The sequence below is a fragment of the Salvelinus alpinus genome, chromosome 25 (assembly GCF_045679555.1).
Source record: "Salvelinus alpinus chromosome 25, SLU_Salpinus.1, whole genome shotgun sequence".
NCBI classification, from domain to species: domain Eukaryota; kingdom Metazoa; phylum Chordata; class Actinopteri; order Salmoniformes; family Salmonidae; genus Salvelinus; species Salvelinus alpinus.
Window position 1 is genome coordinate 2,038,997 of NC_092110.1, and position 20,085 is coordinate 2,059,081.

Here is a 20,085-nt window from a genome sequence, read left to right on the forward strand (position 1 = left end):
TAACCCTAAACTCGAACCTTAATTTCTTTACCCTAGCCTTAAGCAACCACGAACGCAATTCCCTCATTCATTCATCTCTCTCTGCGTAAACAGCAATCTTAAAGCAGCTCTTAATAGAATTTATTGAAGGGAAAATGACATAAAGCAAGAGAAGCAAACACAGGGTCAAAAGAGAAAAAGACGAGATAAAACTGTACAGAGGAAAAGACCCACACTCCTCCCCTCTCTCCTGTGCTTTGCCATGTTGCTGGCTCGGATTAGGGACCCCGTGCTAATAGCTGCTAATTGTAGAGAGTCTTCTTCAAAGCCATCAGGTGCATTAGTTGATTGGCAGTAATAGCGCTGTGGTGGAGCCATCCGCTGGGGAAAGGGGGATGAGAAGAAAGGGGGAAAAGGGGGTGAGTTTGGAGAGGAGAGAAGGGTGTCAACAGGGCTCTATTGGTCCTCTGATACTATTTAATTACTGGGCTGTATAGTGCTGGTGTGTTTTGGTGGGAGCGTGTGGGAATTTATAAGTGTGCAGCTATTTTGCAATTATAGGGGAGCTCTGCACCCTTCTCCGACAGCGCCACAGCAGTTATTCCATTACAGCAAAATGCTGACTGGGGAAGAGGGTATATTCTGAATTTGTGTGTGTGTGTGTGCAGGGCTAGACAATAACTTTTTTTATCCGTATAACTGTTTTTTTTTATGTGAGAAAAACTCAAACCCCAAGATCCAAGGCAGTTCATCTGGGACATTCCATTGCCTAAAGCTACATCTCTCTCTCTCGCCCTCTTTCTCTTTAGCCCTCTCTCTCTCTCTAGCCCTCTCGCTCTCATCATCTGACCTCCAACGCTTGATCAATTACGCCTCCTCCTCCTCAAACCTCCTCATTGTCTTGGCTGGCTAGGCCATTTTTTTATCCTACAAATGTTTGGACATCTTTTATTTAAAATCAGTTTCTCCCCTTTTCTAAAATCCTTAGCACATTACTCAGTCGCTTCTACCCACAACAACACTTGTTTGTTTTTCGCGAGGCAGCAGTAGCTGAGTGTGGAAGCCTGCGTTCAGCAACATTTTAATGACAAATTCAGCAAAGTCCTTAGGTGAGACGGAGGGTGCGCTCGGGCTTAGCTTTAGAGTGTTGAGGCATGGCACGCTGTGTAGTGCTGGCGACTTTGGACTGTCTTAGCCCAGCTCATTACAATAAGAGAAAAATACTCAAATCAAATCACATTTTATTTGTCACATGCGCCGAATACAACAGTGAAATGCTTACTTAAAACTTTCTAAAAACTTACAATGCAGTTTTAAGAAAAATACCAAAAAAAAAAAGAAATAAAAGTAACAAATAATTAAAGAGCAGCAGTAAAAAAACAAAGCTCTATACAGGGAGTACCGGTACAGACTCCTCTGCAAAGGTGCGTTGCAATGGAAGAGGAGGAGGAGGAGGAAACGATTGTCTTCTCACCTCTGAGAGACTTCTGCTGGGGTTTTCTACAGCATCTGACGAGCTTGTTGTGTGTGATGCTCGTGTAGGTACTCTTAGAAAAAAAGGTGCTATATAGAACCCTAAAGGGTTCTTCGGATGGCCCCATAGGAGAACCATTTGAATAAACATTTTGGGTTCCATGTAGAACCCTATCCACAAAGGGGTTCTACCTGGAACCAAAAAGGGTTCTTCCTGGAACCAAAAAGGGTTCTCCTATGTGGACAGCTGAAGAACCTATTTGGAACCCTTTTTCTAAGAGTATGCATGTGTTCACCTGTGTGAGTGTAACAGGAGTTAGTAAACTGTGATGAATATTCACCAAATCACCAGTTTTCCTCATTTGTTTTTGGTTGAATCTCCTGGTATTTTGTTGGGCTCTGTGTGTGACGTCAGTGCTGCGCACGTGAGCTCGTTCGGGGCTGTTTCCATCTGAAAGAGGTAGGCTGTGTTCTCTCCCGCCCTCCCATTTTTATTTTATAAAACTCACTAAATGGACATAGTAACCAATGAAAACATTGTACTTTACTCATACAATATCAGTCAGGAGTTCATGTTATAAGTTTGTCTTCCTGAAGTAATATGACGAAGCTATTTTGCTAGCAGGCTAATGTTAGCGCCTTGCTAGCGTTCAGTGTCCGTTGGCTAGCTACCGTTGGTTCAGTTTAGTTTTCATCTTCTGACAGGGGAGGCACAGCAAATATTTAGCCTGTACGACGCGCAGCCCTGATGTCCCTTTCCTTATGCCCTGTGATTCAGGTATGGAGATTCTGTATGAAATATGTGTGGGTGTGTTTTTGTCTATTCATGTACAGTTGAAGTCTGAAGTTTACATACACTTAGGTTGGAGACATTGAAACTCATTTTTCATGAGGTGGGCGAACAGGACATCTACTTTGTGCATGACACAAGTAATTTTCCCAACAATTGTTTACAGGCAGATTATTTCACTTATTCACTGTATCACAATTCCAGTGTGTCAGAAGTTTACATACACTAAGTTGAGTGTGCCTTGAAACATCTTGGAAAATTCCAGAAAATGATGTCATGGCTTTAGAAGCTTCTGGTAGGCTAATTGACATAATTTGAGTCAATTGGAGGTGTACCTGTGGATGTATTTCAAGGCCTACCTTCAAACTCAGTGTCTCTTTGCTTGACATCATGGGAAAATGAAAAGAAATCAACCAAGACCTCAGGAAAAACATTGTAGACCTCCACAAGTCTGGTTAATCCTTGGGAGCAATTTCCAAACGCCTGAAGGTACCACGTTCATCTGTACAAACAACCGTATGCAGGTATAAACACCATGGGACCACGCAGCCGTCATACCGCTCAGGAAGGAGACGCGTTCTTTCTCCTAGAGATGAACGTACTTTGGTGTGAAAAGTGCAAATCAATCCCAGAACAATAGCAAAGGAACTTTTGAAGATGCTGGAGGAAACAGGTACAAAAGTATCTATATCCACAGTAAAACGAGTCCTTAATTGACATAACCTGAAAGGCCCCTTAGCAAGGAAGAAGCCACTGCTCCAAAACCGCCATTAAAAAGCCAGACTACGGTTTGCAACAGCACATGGGGGAAAATATCATACTTTTTGGAGAAATGTCTTCTGGTCTGATGAAACAAAAATAGAACTGTTTGGCCATAATGACCATCGTTGTGTTTGGAGGAAATATAGGGATGCTTGCAAGCCAAAGAACACCATCCCAATCGTGAAGCATGGGGGTGGCAGCATCATGTTGTGGGGGTGCTTTGCTGCAGCAGGGACTGATGCACTTCACAAAATAGATGGCATCATGAGGATGGAAATTTATGTCGATATATTGAAGCAACATCTCAAGACATCAGTCAGGAAGTTAAAGCTTGGTCACAAATGGGTCTTCCAAATGGACAATGACCCCAAGCATACTTCCAAAGTTGTGGAAAAATGGCTTAAGGATGTAAACAATGTAAAGGCATTGCTACCAAATACTAATTGAATGTATGTACACTTCTGACCCACTGGGAATGTGATGAAAGAAATAAAAGCTGAATCAATTATTCTCTCTACTATTATTCTGACATTTCACATTCTTAAAATAAAGTGATAATCCTAACTGACCTAAGACAGGGAATTTTTACTAAGATTAAATGTCAGGAATTGTGAAAAACTGAGTTGAAATGTATTTGGCTAACGCGTATGTAAACTTCTGACTTCAATTGTATCAGATTCAATAGCCATTTGATTAATTGGCTCATTCATTGAGCCTACAGTAGGTTACATAGTTTTTTCATTGAACGTCCTTTTTAAGATAGGATTTTACTATTCTATTAAAATACTAAATGAGAACGTGGTTCGGATTTATATCTGTGATTTCGTAACTCTTTTTATTCATATTGTGGGTCATTTTGAATTATATTAAGGGGCTTTGTTATTGTGAAACACTATTTGAACCATTCTGTTTTTATATCACTAATTCCTATTCTTTCATCTATGTTTTCTATTCATATTTCAACATTGGTGCCTTATTCTATTAGCTATTGATCTTAAAGCCTTTTATTTAAATGGCAATGTTCTGTCCTATTGTAATGTTCTATCCTGTGTATTATATCATACATTGGGAATGTATGGCAGAGCTGTTTCCATCTGAATGAGGAGAGGCACAGCAAATATATAGCCTGTAGACGTCCAGCTCTGATATCCTCTTTCCTTTCGCCCTGTGATTCAGAGCTGTGACTTATTTAAGGCGCCAGAACACAATGCAACAAACCATCGGACATTGGCGCTGCACCCCAGCATGAGTGTGTTTGTGATGCTTGTGTATGTGTGTGTACCTGCCTGCGGGCATGCTTGCATGTGTGTGCGCGTGTGTGAGTGTATGTGACTAATCAGCCTCCTGTTCTCCCACCTTTTTAATAAGAGAGCATAGAGTTTGCTCTGACTGGGAAGGCATGATGCGTAAAGGGGATAACGACCTGTAGAAAGACAAAGGCGACAGGCCAGGGATTTGTCCCACAGACATAATGATCTGTCTGTCGCCTTTGTCTCCAAACCAAGCTTATTAGTGGGTATACAACAATAACTGCCATTGTGTTGTTTTGTTACACCTGTTTCCGCGGCTTAGGAAGGCAACATACAGTATCGAAGAAAACAGGATGTTTGCACACCTGCCTGAACTAGGTGTTTTGCTAGAGCGTTGCCAGTGGTCACAGTTGGATAGATGGCCTTAATCAAAATCCCCTTTGAAGTGGGCTGGTGCTGCTGTACCTGCCAGTGGCACAGAATTGAGTGTTTTGGGCAGCCATTAGAGAGATGAGAGAGGGAGGGGCTATGTTGAGAGAGAGAGAGAGAGAGAGAGACACACATAGAGAGAGAGACACAGAGAGAGAGAGAGACACACACACCGAGAGAGAGACACACACCGAGAGAGAGACACACACACACAGAGAGACACAGAGAGAGAGAGACACAGAGAGAGAGAGACACAGAGAGAGAGAGACACAGAGAGAGAGAGAGACACACACAGAGACACAGAGAGAGAGAGAGAGATAATTCCACAAGCTAGAGGGGTTCCCAGCATAGGCTACCTGAGTACTCTATCCATTCCCCTCACTATTCAGACATATCTATTTAAAGTCTGGAAATTGAATGTAATATGGATGTTGCACTCTTCTATGTGAGCAGGCTGTGAGATCTATAACCAAATGGGTTTTGGAGATGCTCAATTCAGACATCAAAGCAATCACTGGCACACTCTGATTTAAATCAGACAAAGTTATGTATATATTTGGCAGGGAAACCAATGGGGTCCAGTCCTTTTCATTCATCGTCTTGACTTGGTTTAAGAAATGTAAAGTTAATGAAATCTTGTCTTGTTTAAAGGTATCCTAAATGAAAGTACTATTTCTCTTCTTCTCCCTTACACTATAAGACATCTTGGAGAAGTACGCTCTGAACCGGTTGTGAAGATGTAAAAGGTTGTAAAATAAAAAAAAGTTGAGCATTTCTACTTTTTATTAATGGCTGACTTGTTTTAATTTAGAATTTCATGCCCCTTCCTGTTAAAGTGGGTAAAATATGAAGCATAATTGGTCATAATTGCAATAATAGCCTCATATTACCATTCTGCCAAAAGAAACAGTTAAACACATCTTACAATCATCGGCATTTCCATTATTTTCCATAATTCAGTCGAATAATAAAAGAGAAAGCAGTTCAGAAATGAGTAAAAGTGAAAAGCACTTTTACTTATTGTCTTCCCCTTCGCTGACTTCAATCACCTACATCATATTCTTTAGAGTTTTTATTTTCTCCATCCTATACGATTTGATTAACTAGCTTGCGTTTTGACTTGAAAAACAGGCGTTGTGGACGAGTTCAGACGAGAAGTAATTGGCTTCCACAATGGACGGTTCTAATTTAGTTCCATTAGAACAGATGGGAGACGGCTGCACTGGAATAAGTGATTGTGTTACCACCAAGTGGCCCTTTTTATTATTTTTCAACCTTTGACTCCTTTTCGACACTTTATAAAGTCAGTTAGCTCGTTACTTGATTTATGGTTCTCCCAGTTTGTTAGTCCATTCATTAACAGAATCTTTAACGCTCAGTTCATTCAGTGTATGTTTTCAGGCAGATACTACAAATAACTTGTTCCATTAAATTGTTATTAATGCATGGAATAGCCTGAAAGGAAATTGTGATGGAGTTCAGAGCAAGGGCATAGGGTGTATGACCTTTACATGTCTCCTTTGGTGAGAGCCTTGGATGTATAGTTTGAGACCCGGTATGGGATTTGCCATGCTGGGCACTAAAGGCAATGACATTCTAATAAGAATCCACATTTGAATGCTATTGTCAAAGTACTTCCAGTTCCATCATGGAGGATAGTTTGCCTTCAACTCTTTCTGCTCGAAGCATTCTTTCCCAGAGGAACCCAGGGCAGCCCCAGACCCCAGAGTGAAGGAACGGAGTGAACCGTGTAGGATCAAAGGGACGTTTAGACCAGAATCCTCAGTATGGGATTATCATACTCGGCAAGACACTGGAGGAGACCTCATAACAGGATCTCATACAGAGAGAGATAGGGGGAGAGGTAGAGAGACAGTGAGGTAATTTTAAGACACTTTTTTCTTTGCGATACATTTGCTTACAGTGACTCTAAATGACCTGAAAATGATACATTTGTCCACATCATTATGAATCATTGATGATTATTTCCAGAATCAGGTCAAACAAATGTTGCGTATAAATACTAACTAGGTAGTGCTATAAATAGGTAGTGTGCTTCAAAGTACACTTCATTACCACTAATGTATCATGTTCTCTGGTGAGGAAATATGGTCATGTGTAAAGTTAATATTTTCTTTATTCTCTGTATATCAGTGACACGAAGCCATCTGCCATCCCGGCTCCTTCCGTATTGAAAGGACCATTCATAAGTTGTCAAAGCTGAAGTTTCTGTCATCCACCCACATGTCACCAGAGAACTGACGAGTACTGTATGTGAAAACTGAACGTCCAACATGTTCTTATGACATGACACACACACCATTTTGTATTATTACAACTTTATTACTTTGTATTTCGCACCGTTTCCTCGTGACAGTTAGAAAAGACAGCAGATGCTAGATGACACATGCCTCGGTTCTTAGTTAGTGAGGAGAAAGAGCTGTGAGATGGAGTACAGAGAGAAGAGAGAGCTGATATGTAGCGAGAGAAGAGGTAGAGCAGAGAGAGGGAGGGAGATCAGAGACATAGGGAGAGGTAGAACTGAGGGACAGCGAGAGAGTGGTAGAACAGAAAGCCCGAGGTACCTGGGTAAATGGTACAGCATAGAGAATAGCTGGAGGGGTTGGAGAGCACATTGAAAACACTCTGTATGACTAAAGAAGCTCCGACAGTGGGGCTGAGCCTCACAACCCAGCATTTGTTTGACAGGCTGGAAGACTTATCACTAAAGCCAAGGCACGGAACAACAATGACATGACTGATTTAGATGAAAGGGAAAGAAAGAGGAAAGAGGGAAACATGTTGAGAGTCTGTGTGTGTGTGCATGCATGCCTTCCTTCATGTGTTGACATTTGACAATGTATATTACTGTATATATGGATGTAATATGTTCTCATATATAATATGTTAAAAAAAATGGGGCTGCAGGTAGCCTAGTGGTTAGAGCATTGGGACTAGTCCCAAAAGGTTATAAGATCGAATCCCCGAGCTGACAAGGTAAAAATCTGTCGTTCTGCCCCTGAACAAGGCAGTTAACCCACTGTTCCTAGGCCGTCATTGAAAATAAGAATTTGTTCTCAACTGACTTGCCTAGTTAAATAAAGGTAAAAAGAAAAAAAATCATCTTGGCTGACATTAGTTTTATGATACCTGCAGTGACATATAACTTGACATAAACTCAGCAAAAAAAGAAACGTCCTCTCACTGTCAACTGCGTTTATTTTCAGCAAACTTAACATGTGTAAATATTTGTATGAACATAACAAGATTCAAGAACTGAGATATAAACTGAACAAGTTCCACAGACATGTGACTAACATACATGAAATAATGTGTCCCTGAACAAAGGGGGGGTCAAAATCAAAAGTAACAGTCAGTATCTGGTGTGGCCACCAGCTGCATTAAGTACTGCAGTGCATCTCCTCCTCATGGACTGCACCAGATTTGCCAGTTCTTGCTGTGAGATGTTACCCCATTCTTCAACCAAGGCACCTGCAAGTTCCCAGACATTTCTGGATTGAGATCCGGGCTCTTCGCTGGCCATGGCAGAAAACTGACATTCCTGTCTTGCAGGAAATCGCGCACAGAATGAGCAGTATGGCTGGTGGCATTGTCATGCTGGAGGGTCATGTCAGGATGAGCCTGCAGGAAGGGTACCATATGAGGGAGGAGGATGTCTTCCCTGTAACGCACAGCGTTGAGATTGCCTGCAATGACAACAAGCTCAGTCCGATGATGCTGTGACACACCGCCCCTGACCATAGTGTCTTAATGACCGTTCCACAGGTGTATGTTCATTAATTGTTTATGGTTCATTGAACAAGAATGGGAAACAATGAAGATCTGTGAAGTTATTTGGATTTTTATGAATTTTCTTTGAAAGACAGGGTCCTGAAAAATTGACTTTTCTTTTTTTGCTGAGTTTATAACTTGACATATTACTTACACTTGTGACCTTCTCTAATCGCTCCACCATCACCCTCTCTCTCTCTCAACCGTCACCCTTTCAACCGTCACCCTTTCTCTCAACCATCACCCTCTCTCTCACTCCACTGACCTGAAGATGTATTCACAACTGTTTATTTTCTTTCGGTCGCTGTTAGAGGTAGTGACAGCAGTTGGTCACACTGATGTAACCTGAGGCCTTAGGTCAGGACAACTGGTAATATCTGGAGTGGGTGGTTAGTTAGCAGACCTGGGTTCAAATAAAATGTGAAATCTTTCAAATGCTTTAGCTGTGCTTGATTGGCTGGTGCATTGGAACCAATGGATTAGTCCTAGAAGTGTGAACTTCACCCATCTGGCATTCCATGCAGGCTTAAACCAACGCTCCAAGTATTTGAAAGATTTGAAATATCTTATGATTATCTGAAATGTCCACTTTGCTGGAGGGTAGGCTTCATTGTATTTACGCTTTAAAAAATGGCCTGGGTTTGAAAAGACTGTATAGCTGGTTTTGTGAATGCCAAAGGGCTCCTGTCAGAGAGACTCAGATTCATGAATTCTCTTCGATCACTTTGATCAGTTTTATTATGGCAGTTCAATCATCAGAGGACAATAGTTGTATGTATGGTTCTGAGAACAAAATTAAACAAGTGGCAGTTATCATAATCAACATAAATTATCCTGGCTTTACACAGTTTCTCATATACACTGGGTATAGCAAACATTAGGAACACCTTCCCCCCTATTGCCCTCAGAACAGGCTCAATTCGTCAGGCATGGACTCTTTAAGGTGTTGAAAGTTGTGTCAAGTTGGCTAGATGTCCTTTGGGTGGTGGACCATTCTTGATACACACTGGAAACTGTTAAGCATTAAAAACCCAGCAGCGTTGCAGTTCTTTATACAAACCAGTGCGCCTGGCATCTACTACCATATCCCGTCCAAAGGCACTTAAATCTTTTGTCTTGCCTATTCATCCTCTGAATGGCACACATACACAATCCATGTCTCAATTGTCTCAGGGCTTAAAAATCCTTCTTTAACCTGTCTCCTCCCCTTCATCTACACTGATTGAAGTGGATTTAACAAGTGACATCAATAAGGGATCATAGCTTTCACCTGGATTCATCTGGTCAGCCTATGTCATGGAAAGAGCAGATGTCCTTAATGTTTTGTACACTTCGTGTAATACTACCCCAAAATTCTGTAAACGTAAGTGGCTAAAATGCTAAAGGCTAAATGTTTCAACAATGTCACTTCTACAACAAAGGTAAGCAATACTTGAATGGCGACCTTCTTACTAGGAAAAATGCACGTAAACACCCCCTCGTAATTACGACTAGGATACTTAAGACATGATGTGAACGCGACATTAGAACTGAAATGAACAGTAGGCTAAATGCTAAGTAGCAGTATGCAAACAATAGTGCAGCAAAGCAATTTAAGGTTCAAACACATCGTATGATAAGTAAGAAACTATAGACCAAATCAAAGTACATAGTAACAAAATACGTCAGATAATCAGGAAGAGCTTCAATCAGTGGAGAGTCCTGGGATAATGGCTGCCATACACCATTTGGTATGGTATTGACACGATAGTTGAGTGACCGCTCAAACAGTGGAAATTAGAGGTCAACCGATTATGACTTTTTAATGCCGATACCGATAATTGGAGGACCAAAAAAAGACGATACCGATTAATCGGCCAATTTTTATATATATATTTGTAATAATGACAATTACAGCAATACTGAACGAACAATGAACACTTTTATTTTAACTTAATATAATACATAAATATAATCTATTTAGTCACAAATAAATCATGAAACATGTTCAATTTGGTTTAAATAATGCGAAAACACAGTGTTGGAAAATAAAAGTGTAATATGTGCCATGTAAAAAAGCTAACGTTTAAGGTCCTTGCTCAGAACATGAGAACATATGAAAGCTGGTGGTTCAATATTCCCAGTTAAGAAGTTTTAGGTTGTAGTTATTATAGGACTTATGAAGCTTCAACTATTTCTCTCTCTACCATTTATATTTCATAACCTTTGACTATTGGATGTTCTAATAGGTACTTTAGTATTGCCAGCCTAATCTCGGGAGTTGATAGGCTTGAAGTCATAAACAGTGCTGTGCCTCAAGCATTGCTAAGAGCTGCTGGCAAACGCAGTAAACGAGTAAAGTGCTGTTTGAATGAGTGCTTACGAGCGTGCTGCTGCCTACCACCGCTCAGCCAGACTGCTCTATCAAATATCAAATCATAGACTTAATTATAACATAATAACAAACAGAAATACGAGTCTTTGGTCATTAATATGGTCAAATCCGGAAACTATCATTCCGAAAACAAAACGTTTATTCTTTCAGTGAAATACGGAACCGTTACGTATTTTATCGAATGGGTGGCAACCCTAAGTCTAAATATTGCTGTTACATTGCACAACCTTCAATTTTATGCCAGAATTCTGGGAAATTAGTTCACAGTTCGCAACAAGCCAGGCGGCCCAAACTGCTGCATAGACCCTGACTCTGCACTGAACGCAAGAGAAGTGACACAATTTCCCTAGTTCATATTTCCTGCTAACATTAATTTATTTTAACTAAATATGCAGGTTTAAAAAAAAAAATACTTCTGTGTATTGATTTTAAGAAAGGCATTTATGTTTATGGTTAGGTACATTTGTGCAAAGATTGTGCTTTTTCGGCAATGCGCTTTTGTTAAATCATCACCCGTTTGGCGAAGTTGAAGTAGGCTCTGATTCAATGATAAATTAACAGGCAGCGCATTGATTATATGCAACGCAGGACGAGCTAGTTAACCTAGTAATATCATCAACCATGTGTAGTTAACTTGTGGTTGATTGATATTTTTTTATAATATAAGTTTAATGCTAGCTAGCAACTTACCTTGGCTCCTTGCAGCCACAAGGTCCTTTTGACGCGGCACTCGCGTAACAAGTGCCACGCAGTCTTCTCGTGGACTGCAATGAAATCGGCCATAATCGGTGTCCAAAATGGCCGATTACCGATTGTCATGGAAGCTAGAAATCGGCACTAATTAATCGGCCATGCCGAATAATCGGTCGACCACTAATGGCAATACATGTCCTCAAAGATGGAAGCACTGTACTGTCTTTGGTCCCTCCTCATCTCACCTCCTTCCACCTACCTGCAATCATGCAACCACGTGCGCCCACTTATATCAGTGTTGATCAAATTCGACACTCATTGCCCTCCATACAAAAATTACTCACTTCGTGGTCTTATTTTCATGGACAGATTTTGTCCGCGGTAAACCCTCTTGCTTCGCCTCTTTCTTTCTGGTGTGGTGTGTGTGTCAGCCATCTTAATATGTTCAGCTGGTGACAACCTGATCGCCTAAGGTGAGCTGTCAGGTGACATGGCGGCCATCTTGGATAGGCACTTTGCCACATTGACCATGAACTTGGCATTTACGTGATATAATCCACAACATATACCCGAAAGGAGTTACTGTGGGGAGTGATAAGTGAGTGAATTTAGTGGTATAAAACACCTCCGATGCATTCGTACACAAACATATGAATACTGTACATAAATGCATTACCAGAGAACTCTTGTGTTTCCCACGCATAATATTTTGTTTCAGTCAATTTGGCGCCAGAGTGAGTGTTTATGCTGATTCCTCATTCTGTTGGAGTTGTTGTAAGTGTTCCTTTGCTGTTGCACAACCCATATATTACAAAGCAGTCTGCTAGGATAAGTGAGTGTTTGGTGATTGCTGCGGGAAACCTTTTGATCCTCATTCTGTCATAGTTATTACAATCATCATTATTTTCCACAGCTACAAACAGCTTTGCTTGGTTTGGGTTGAGGGGCCAAGTGTGTGTGCGTGTGTGTGTGTGCGCGCGTGTTTGGGGCGCTGGGAGTGTCGGTGTGTGTGTGTGTTCGTGTCCGTGTGTGTGTGCGTGTGACTAGTTTCTACTTCTTTGAAAAGTGACTTAATGAGCATCAAACACAAACTGCGAAAACTCTACCAGCCCATTAATCAAATCTGTTTTACCATCATAAAGCACAAACACACACACACACGCACACACACTCTCTCACTCACTCACTCACACCTCCAGATATACTGCAGCAAAGCATACAGACACATCAGAAGAGTAATCTACCTTTCTACAAAGCCTCTGAGAGAGCACTTGAATGCATATGCCGCTAGCTTCTGTCCTGTGTGTGTGTGTGTTTGCAAGTTTTATGTTTGCACGTGTGTGTTTGCGAGTGTGTGTCCGTTTCATCCCTTCCTGCTGTATTCAGGTCTAGCCCCTCCACGCTAACTCAAACCCCGGAAACAACAGGATGACCGACACACAACCTCCGCCTTACAACACCACAAAATACAATCATTACAAAACGCTCTCTACTGTACAGTAGAACAATAGCTGGTGTGGAACCATAGGGGAATGCATTAGCCATTAGCCATGCTCTCAGCTCCCAACTGCAGTGGAGTGGGCAGTGACTGTCTGTAGCGCATTCTTGGGGAATGCGTTTGGGGCATGTTATTTGAATTACTACTCCCACGTAGTATTAGCATATTGTGTTAAAGACAAATAAACAGTTCCCTATTGGTTCAGGGGAGGATATGTACTTATAATGGGATTAATGCGGCTGGGGCTAAATCATTTGCAGTAGAGCGAGAGGACAGTGAGAGGTGAGAGAGAGAGAGAAAAAAAAGTGGTGGGGAGGGAGAGGGGATACCTAGTCAGTTGTACAACTGAAAGCAACTGAAATGTGTCTTCTGCATTTAACACAACCCCTCTGAATCAGAGAGGTGCGGAGGGCTGCCTTAATCTACATCCTTGTCTCCGGTGCACGGGGAACAGTGGGTTAACTGCCTTGCTCAGGGGCAGAACGACAGATTTTTACCTTGTCAGCTCGGGGATTCGATCCAGCAACCTTCCAACAATGCCAGGGATGCAGACAATGACGAGAACACCATGAAAGTTACAAAAGTGCCTCACATACAGTATAACTGTAACACCTTACTTGAAGATGTCTGTCAAAATTCTGCTCTTGGACTGACACAACATCTGTATTGTCTTATGATACATTTTCGATTTGACTGTGATGTTAATGCTTCTGAGGCAATTATTGCTTTGATAGAGGAGAAGATGGATTCTGCTTTGATTTTATATTACCTTGCCCACCTCTGCTCTTCTCATCAATACACACACACACACACACACACACACACACACACACACACACACACACACACACACACACACACACACACACACACACACACACACACACACACACACACACACACACACACACCAGGAGTATATTCTCATGGCTCTCAAAGACACCTGTGATTACTATCAGAAGAACTGAAGGCTTCCTAATCAGCTGTCCATCACTCTACTCTGTGAGTGCTAGACCTGATCAAACGCTGCCAGTCTAATTCACCTCTGAAACTGAATGAGCTCTCTGAATCAGAGGCCATAGTTCCAACCCTCTTGCTCCTTCACTCATTTACTCTCGCTCTCTTTTCCTCCCTTGTTCTCTCCCTGCTGCCGAGCTAACACTCATATCAATCCTCCAGAGGAAATGGCAGACATGAGTCGTTCCATGTCATTTCAGCAAGCCATGACACCCACCATCTCAGATTGTTCTGAAATTCTTTCTGTAGTTAGAAACAGGTAAAATTGGCATTACTGAAACATTCTATTGTTGAAATGAAGTTTTATCTCAGGGAAATTAAGCTCATTGTTTGCACCCTAATTGGCCATTTTAATTTCTAGGATTCAGATAATATTCAAGAAATATATTACCCAACATCCGATTTGGACCAAACTTCTTCCTACTAATGAATAAGACGTGGAATCCCCCAAAAATGTCCAAAGCAACACATGGACCCCCCACACCCTGTGCCAATCCCACCCCAAAAAACAGTATACAGAATACGTTCAGTATAACAGAAATAATTTTAACATTACAGTTATGAAAACATAGCTTGTCCAAAAAAAGTATGGGGTAAATTGAACCGTGGGACAGGGTAAGTTAAGCCACTTGCACATTTCTGTATTCAACACAATCACAATTGCTTTTTGTAAAGCATATTTTAACACCGGCTTAACACCTAACTAAAGCTGTACTTTTTAAAACACTTTTAACATAGGCCAGGCCCTGTTCTTACCTCATATATCAGCGATAATAGAATGCAACTTTATTGCCCATCCAGGATGGAAATGTTTATTTGGCATCACCTTCCATTAAACTTCTTATGGCTGCAATCCCGTTAACGGGATCGATATGACAACAGCCAGTGAAAGTGCAGGGCGCCAAATTCAAACAACAGAAATCTCATAATTAAATTCCTCAAACATACATGTATCTTATACCATTTTAAAGGTAATCTTGTTGTTATTCCCTCCAATGTGTCCGATTTCAAATAGGCTTTTCAGCGACAGCACCACAAACGATTATGTTAGGTCACCGCAAAATCACAGACAAACACAGTCATTTTCCCAGCCAAAGACAGGAGTCACAAAAGGCAGAAATAGAGATAAAATGAATCACTAACCTTTGATGATCTTCATCAGATGACACACATAGGACTTCATGTTACACAATACATATATGTTTTGTTCGATAAAGTTAATATTTATATACAAAAACCTCAGTTTACATTGGCGCCATGTTCAGAAATGCCTCCAAAATATCTGGAGAAATTGCAGAGAGCCACGTCAAATAACATGAATACTCATCATAAACTTTGATGAAAGATACATGTTTTACATAGAATTAAAGATACTCTTGTTCTTAATGCAATCGCTGTGTCAAATTTCAAAAAGCTTTACGGCAAAACACAATATTCAATCATCTGAAAACAGCGTTCAGCCACAAAAGCAAGCCATACAGTTACCCTCCAAATTGTGCAGTCAACAAAACTCATAAAAAGCATTATAAATCTTCACTTACCTTTGCTGATCTTCGTCGGAATGCACTCCCAGGACTCCCACTTCCACAAGAAATGTTAGTTTTGTTCGGTAATGTCCATCATTTATGTCCAAATAGCTATTTCTGTTAGCGTGTTTGGTAAATAAATCCAACGTCAGGGAAGCGCGTTCACTAAAAGCTGACCAAATGTCCAAAAGTTCCGTAACAGTCAGTAGAAACATGTCAAACGATGTATTGAGTCAATCTTTAGAATGTTTTTAACATAAATCTTGAATAACGTTCCAACCGGAGAATTACATTGACTTCAGATGAGCGATGGAACAGAGCTCCCTCTCATGTGAACGCGCATGGTCAAAGCTTGGTCAGGTCATGGCAGACCTGACTAATTCCCCTCTCATTCGGCCCCACTTCACAGTAGAGGCATCATACAAGGTTCTGCAGACTGTTGACATCTAGTGGAAGCCGTAGGAAGTGCAAACTCATTCATATCTCGCTGTGAATTCAATAGGATATTGGTTGAAAATCGACCAGCCTCAGAATTCCCACTTCCTGTCTGGATTTCTTCTCAGGTTTTTGCCTGCCATATGAGTGCTGTTATACTCACAGACATCATTCAAACAGTTTTAGAAACGTCAGAGTGTTTTCTATCCAATATGAATAATAATATGCATATATTAGCAACTGGGACTGAGGAGCAGGCAGTTTACTATGAGCACCTCTGTGCACCTTTCATCCAAGCTACTCAATACTGCCCTGCAGCCATAAGAAGTTTACATATAAATACATTCTCACATCATACACATTTAAACCATCATGTTGCATACACTAACAATATAGAGGACATTAATACATTCACTCACAACCGGCAGCTGTTTCAACTGCACTGGATAGATAAGAACATATACTGATACAATTTACTTTTTGCATTTAGTAGTCCAACAGCACATGGAACGAATAAATGTTTGAACACGTTCTTCTTGGCCATGGGCATACTGAAGCGCCGGCCAGAGGGAAGCCTCTCCAACTGAGGGTGCGTTGCATTACCCCTGGAGAGAAAACACTTCAATTTGCTCAACTTGCCATTGGCTCAACTTACCCCAAGGCAAACGTTTTGACTATAGCAGCCTACACAGCCACAAGGATGCACTTTCATGCTAGGTTCATATGGAAGCTTAGACCTCATATGGAAGGTTAGAGACCCCAACTGATGTATAGAACAATCTTAAAATGATCAACTTTGGTTTAGATACAAGCATCATGAAACCTCTAACACAATAAATTAATTTGACTTGGTGGAAATCCGTTTTTTCAACTTAACTTGCTTACCACTTTTTCCATGTGGTTTCTTCCTTCACAGGCTCCATGAAATGATGAACTCTTCCTAAATATTTGGTCAAATAATACATTTTGTGTATGGTTTTCTAGAAACAAGGGTGGCTCAATTAAACCCTTTGGCTCAACTTACTGAATACTGAATATGGGATATCTAGTCAGTTGTACTGACCCCACTCTCCCCTAGTGTTTTTCAATTCTAATGCTTTTGGGTTGCATCGGGTTTAATGGTAAATGTCCAGTGTTTCTCCTACATGCATTTAGTAGTGGCACACTGCCACTGCTAAATTGTGGCCACCACAATTTATACATGTAGATGTATAGATTCCCCTGGAAGATCCCCCTCCCCTGCAAGAATACATTGATTACTAATCACAAGACATATAGAGCTGTTTCCTGATAATTGTATTTTTTATTTGACATTTAATTGTACTTTTTAAAATGTTTATTAAGTGGTAGATCGGCTTTAATATTGCATATAGATTGTGGATTCCATCAATGAAATTGTCTGCATCATTTCCAATCCCCCATATATATTTTTGGGGTAAATATATATATATTATTTTAAACATATATATTTTTAAATACATTTTCCTTCTTTATTCTTTTTCCCTAACCCTACCACCCCTCCCTTAGTTGGTGTAAACTAATCGACAACAATACTTAAGCTTCCAATTCCATCTTATACATACTTCATATACATACATTTCACGGACAGTATATTTTACATAAGTTATCTTTTGTTTGTTTTTCGTCCCAGCCTTCAGCTACCCTTAACCCCTCCCATCTACAGTTGAAGTCGGAAGTTTACATACGCGTTAGCCAAATACATTTCAACTCAGTTTTTCACAATTCCTGACAGAAATTAGAAATTCCCTGTCTTAGGTCAGATAGGATCACCACTTTATTTTAAGAATGTGAAATGTCAGAATAATAGTAGAGAGAATGATTCATTTCAGCTTTTATTTCTTTCATCACATTCCCAGTGGGTCAGAAGTGTACATACATTCAATTAGTATTTGGTAGCAATGCCTTTACATTGTTTAACTTGGGTCAAACATTTCGGGTAGCCTTCCACAATTTTGGCCCATTCCTCCTTACAGAGCTGGTGTAACTGAGACAGGTTTGTAGGCCTCCTTGCTCGCACACACTTTTTCAATTCTGCCCACAAATGTTCTATAGAATTGAGGTCAGGGGTTTGTGATGGCCACTCCAGTACCTTGACTTTGTTGTCCTTAAGCCATTTTGCCACAACTTTGGAAGTATGCTTGGGGTCATTGTCCATTTGGAAGACCCATTTGCGACCAAGCTTTAACTTCCTGACTGATGTCTTGAGATGTTGCTTCAATATATCCACATAATTTTACTTCATCATGATGCCATCTATTTTGTGAAGTGCACAAGTCCCTCATGCAGCAAAGCACCCCCACAACATAATGCTGCCACCCCCGTGCTTCACGATTGGGATGTTGTTCTTTGGCTTGCAAGCCTCCCTATTTTTCCTCCAAACATAATGATGGTCATTATGGCCAAACAGTTCTATTTTTGTTTCATCAGAACAGAGGATATTTCTCCAAAAAGTATGATCTTTGTCCCCATGTGCAGTTGCAAACCGTAGTCTGGCTTTTTTATGGCAGTTTTGGAGCAGTGGCTTCTTCCTTGCTTAGCGGCCTTTCAGGTTATGTCAATATAGGACTCGTTTCACTATGGATATAGATACTTTTGTACCTGTTTCCTCCAGCATCTTCACACGGTCCTTTGCTGTTGTTCTGGGATTGATTTGCACTTTTCACACTAAATGACGTTCATCTCTAGGAGTCAGAACGCATCTCCTTCCTGAGCGGTATGACGGCTGCGTGGTCCCATGGTGTTTATACCTGCATACGATTGTTTGTACAGATGAACGTGGTACCTTCAGGCGTTTGGAAATTGCTCCCAAGGATGAACCAGACCAGGCAATTTTTTTTTCCTGAGGTCTTTGCTGATTTCTTTTGATTTTCCCATGATGTCAAGCAAAGAGGCACTGAATTTGAAGGTAGGCCTTGAAATACATTCACAAGTACACCTCCAATTGACTCAAATGATGTCAATTAGCCTATCAGAAGCTTCTAAAGCCATGACATCATTTTCTGGAATTTTCCAAGCTGTTTAAAGGCACAGTCAATTTAGTGTATGTAGACTTCTGACCCACTGGAATTGTGATACAGTGAAATAATCTGTCTGTAAACAATTGTTGGAAAAATTACTCTGTCATGTACCAAGTAGATGTCCTAACCGACTTGCCAAAACTATAGTTTGTTAACAAGAAATTTGTGAAGTGGTTGAAAAATTTGTTTTAATGACTTAAACCTAAGTGTATGTAAACTTCCGACTTCAACTGTATCTCTGAAGACCATCCAGTTTTGATTTCTAGCTGCCATATATTTTTCCGCTGTGATGTTTCACAAAAGTTCTGAACCTTCCTATTCTCATAGTTTGTACAGTTTGTAAATGAAAGATAAACACCTTTGCTAAGAGTATTATTATAGTATTGATCGGTTGACTATGACTTACCAAATCACCCAGCAGTGGTTTTTGAACAGTTAGCGCCAAGTAAATGTTGCATTTTTTCAGCCATTCCTGAACCTGCGACCAAAAACAAGCTAAATATGGGCAGTATCAAAGCAAGTGATCAAATGATCTCTTCGCTGCAAAATCTGCAGAGCCAGGATGGTTGTATCCCCCATATATGCAGTGGCTTGCGAAAGTATTCACTCCCCTTGGCATTTTTCCTATTTTGTTGCCTTACAACCTGGAATTAAAATATATTTATTTTTGTTGGGGGGGGTTGTATCGTTCGATTTACACAACATGCCTACCACTTTGAAGATGCAAAATATTTTTTATTGTGAAACAAACAAGAAATACGACAAAAAAACTGAAAACCATGAGTATAACTATTCAGCCCCCCCCCCCCCCCCCCCAAAAGTCAATACTTTGTAGAGCCACCTTTTGCAGCAATTACAGCTGCAAGTCTCTTGGGGTATGTCTCTATAAGCTTGGCACATCTAGCCACTGGGATTTTTGCACATTCTTCAAAGCAAATCTGCTCCAGCTCCTTCAAGATGGAAGGGTTCCGCTGGTGTACAGCAATCTTTAAGTCATATGACAGATTCTCAATTGGATTGAGGTCTGGG

General features: G+C 40.7%; 1 protein-coding gene across 24 annotated transcripts in view; it reads left to right on the forward strand.

The window, feature by feature from the left end:
- The window catches only part of nrxn3a (neurexin 3a), a 437,732-nt gene that overhangs the window by 258,105 nt on the left and 159,542 nt on the right, over positions 1–20,085 (forward strand). The window lies entirely within an intron of this gene.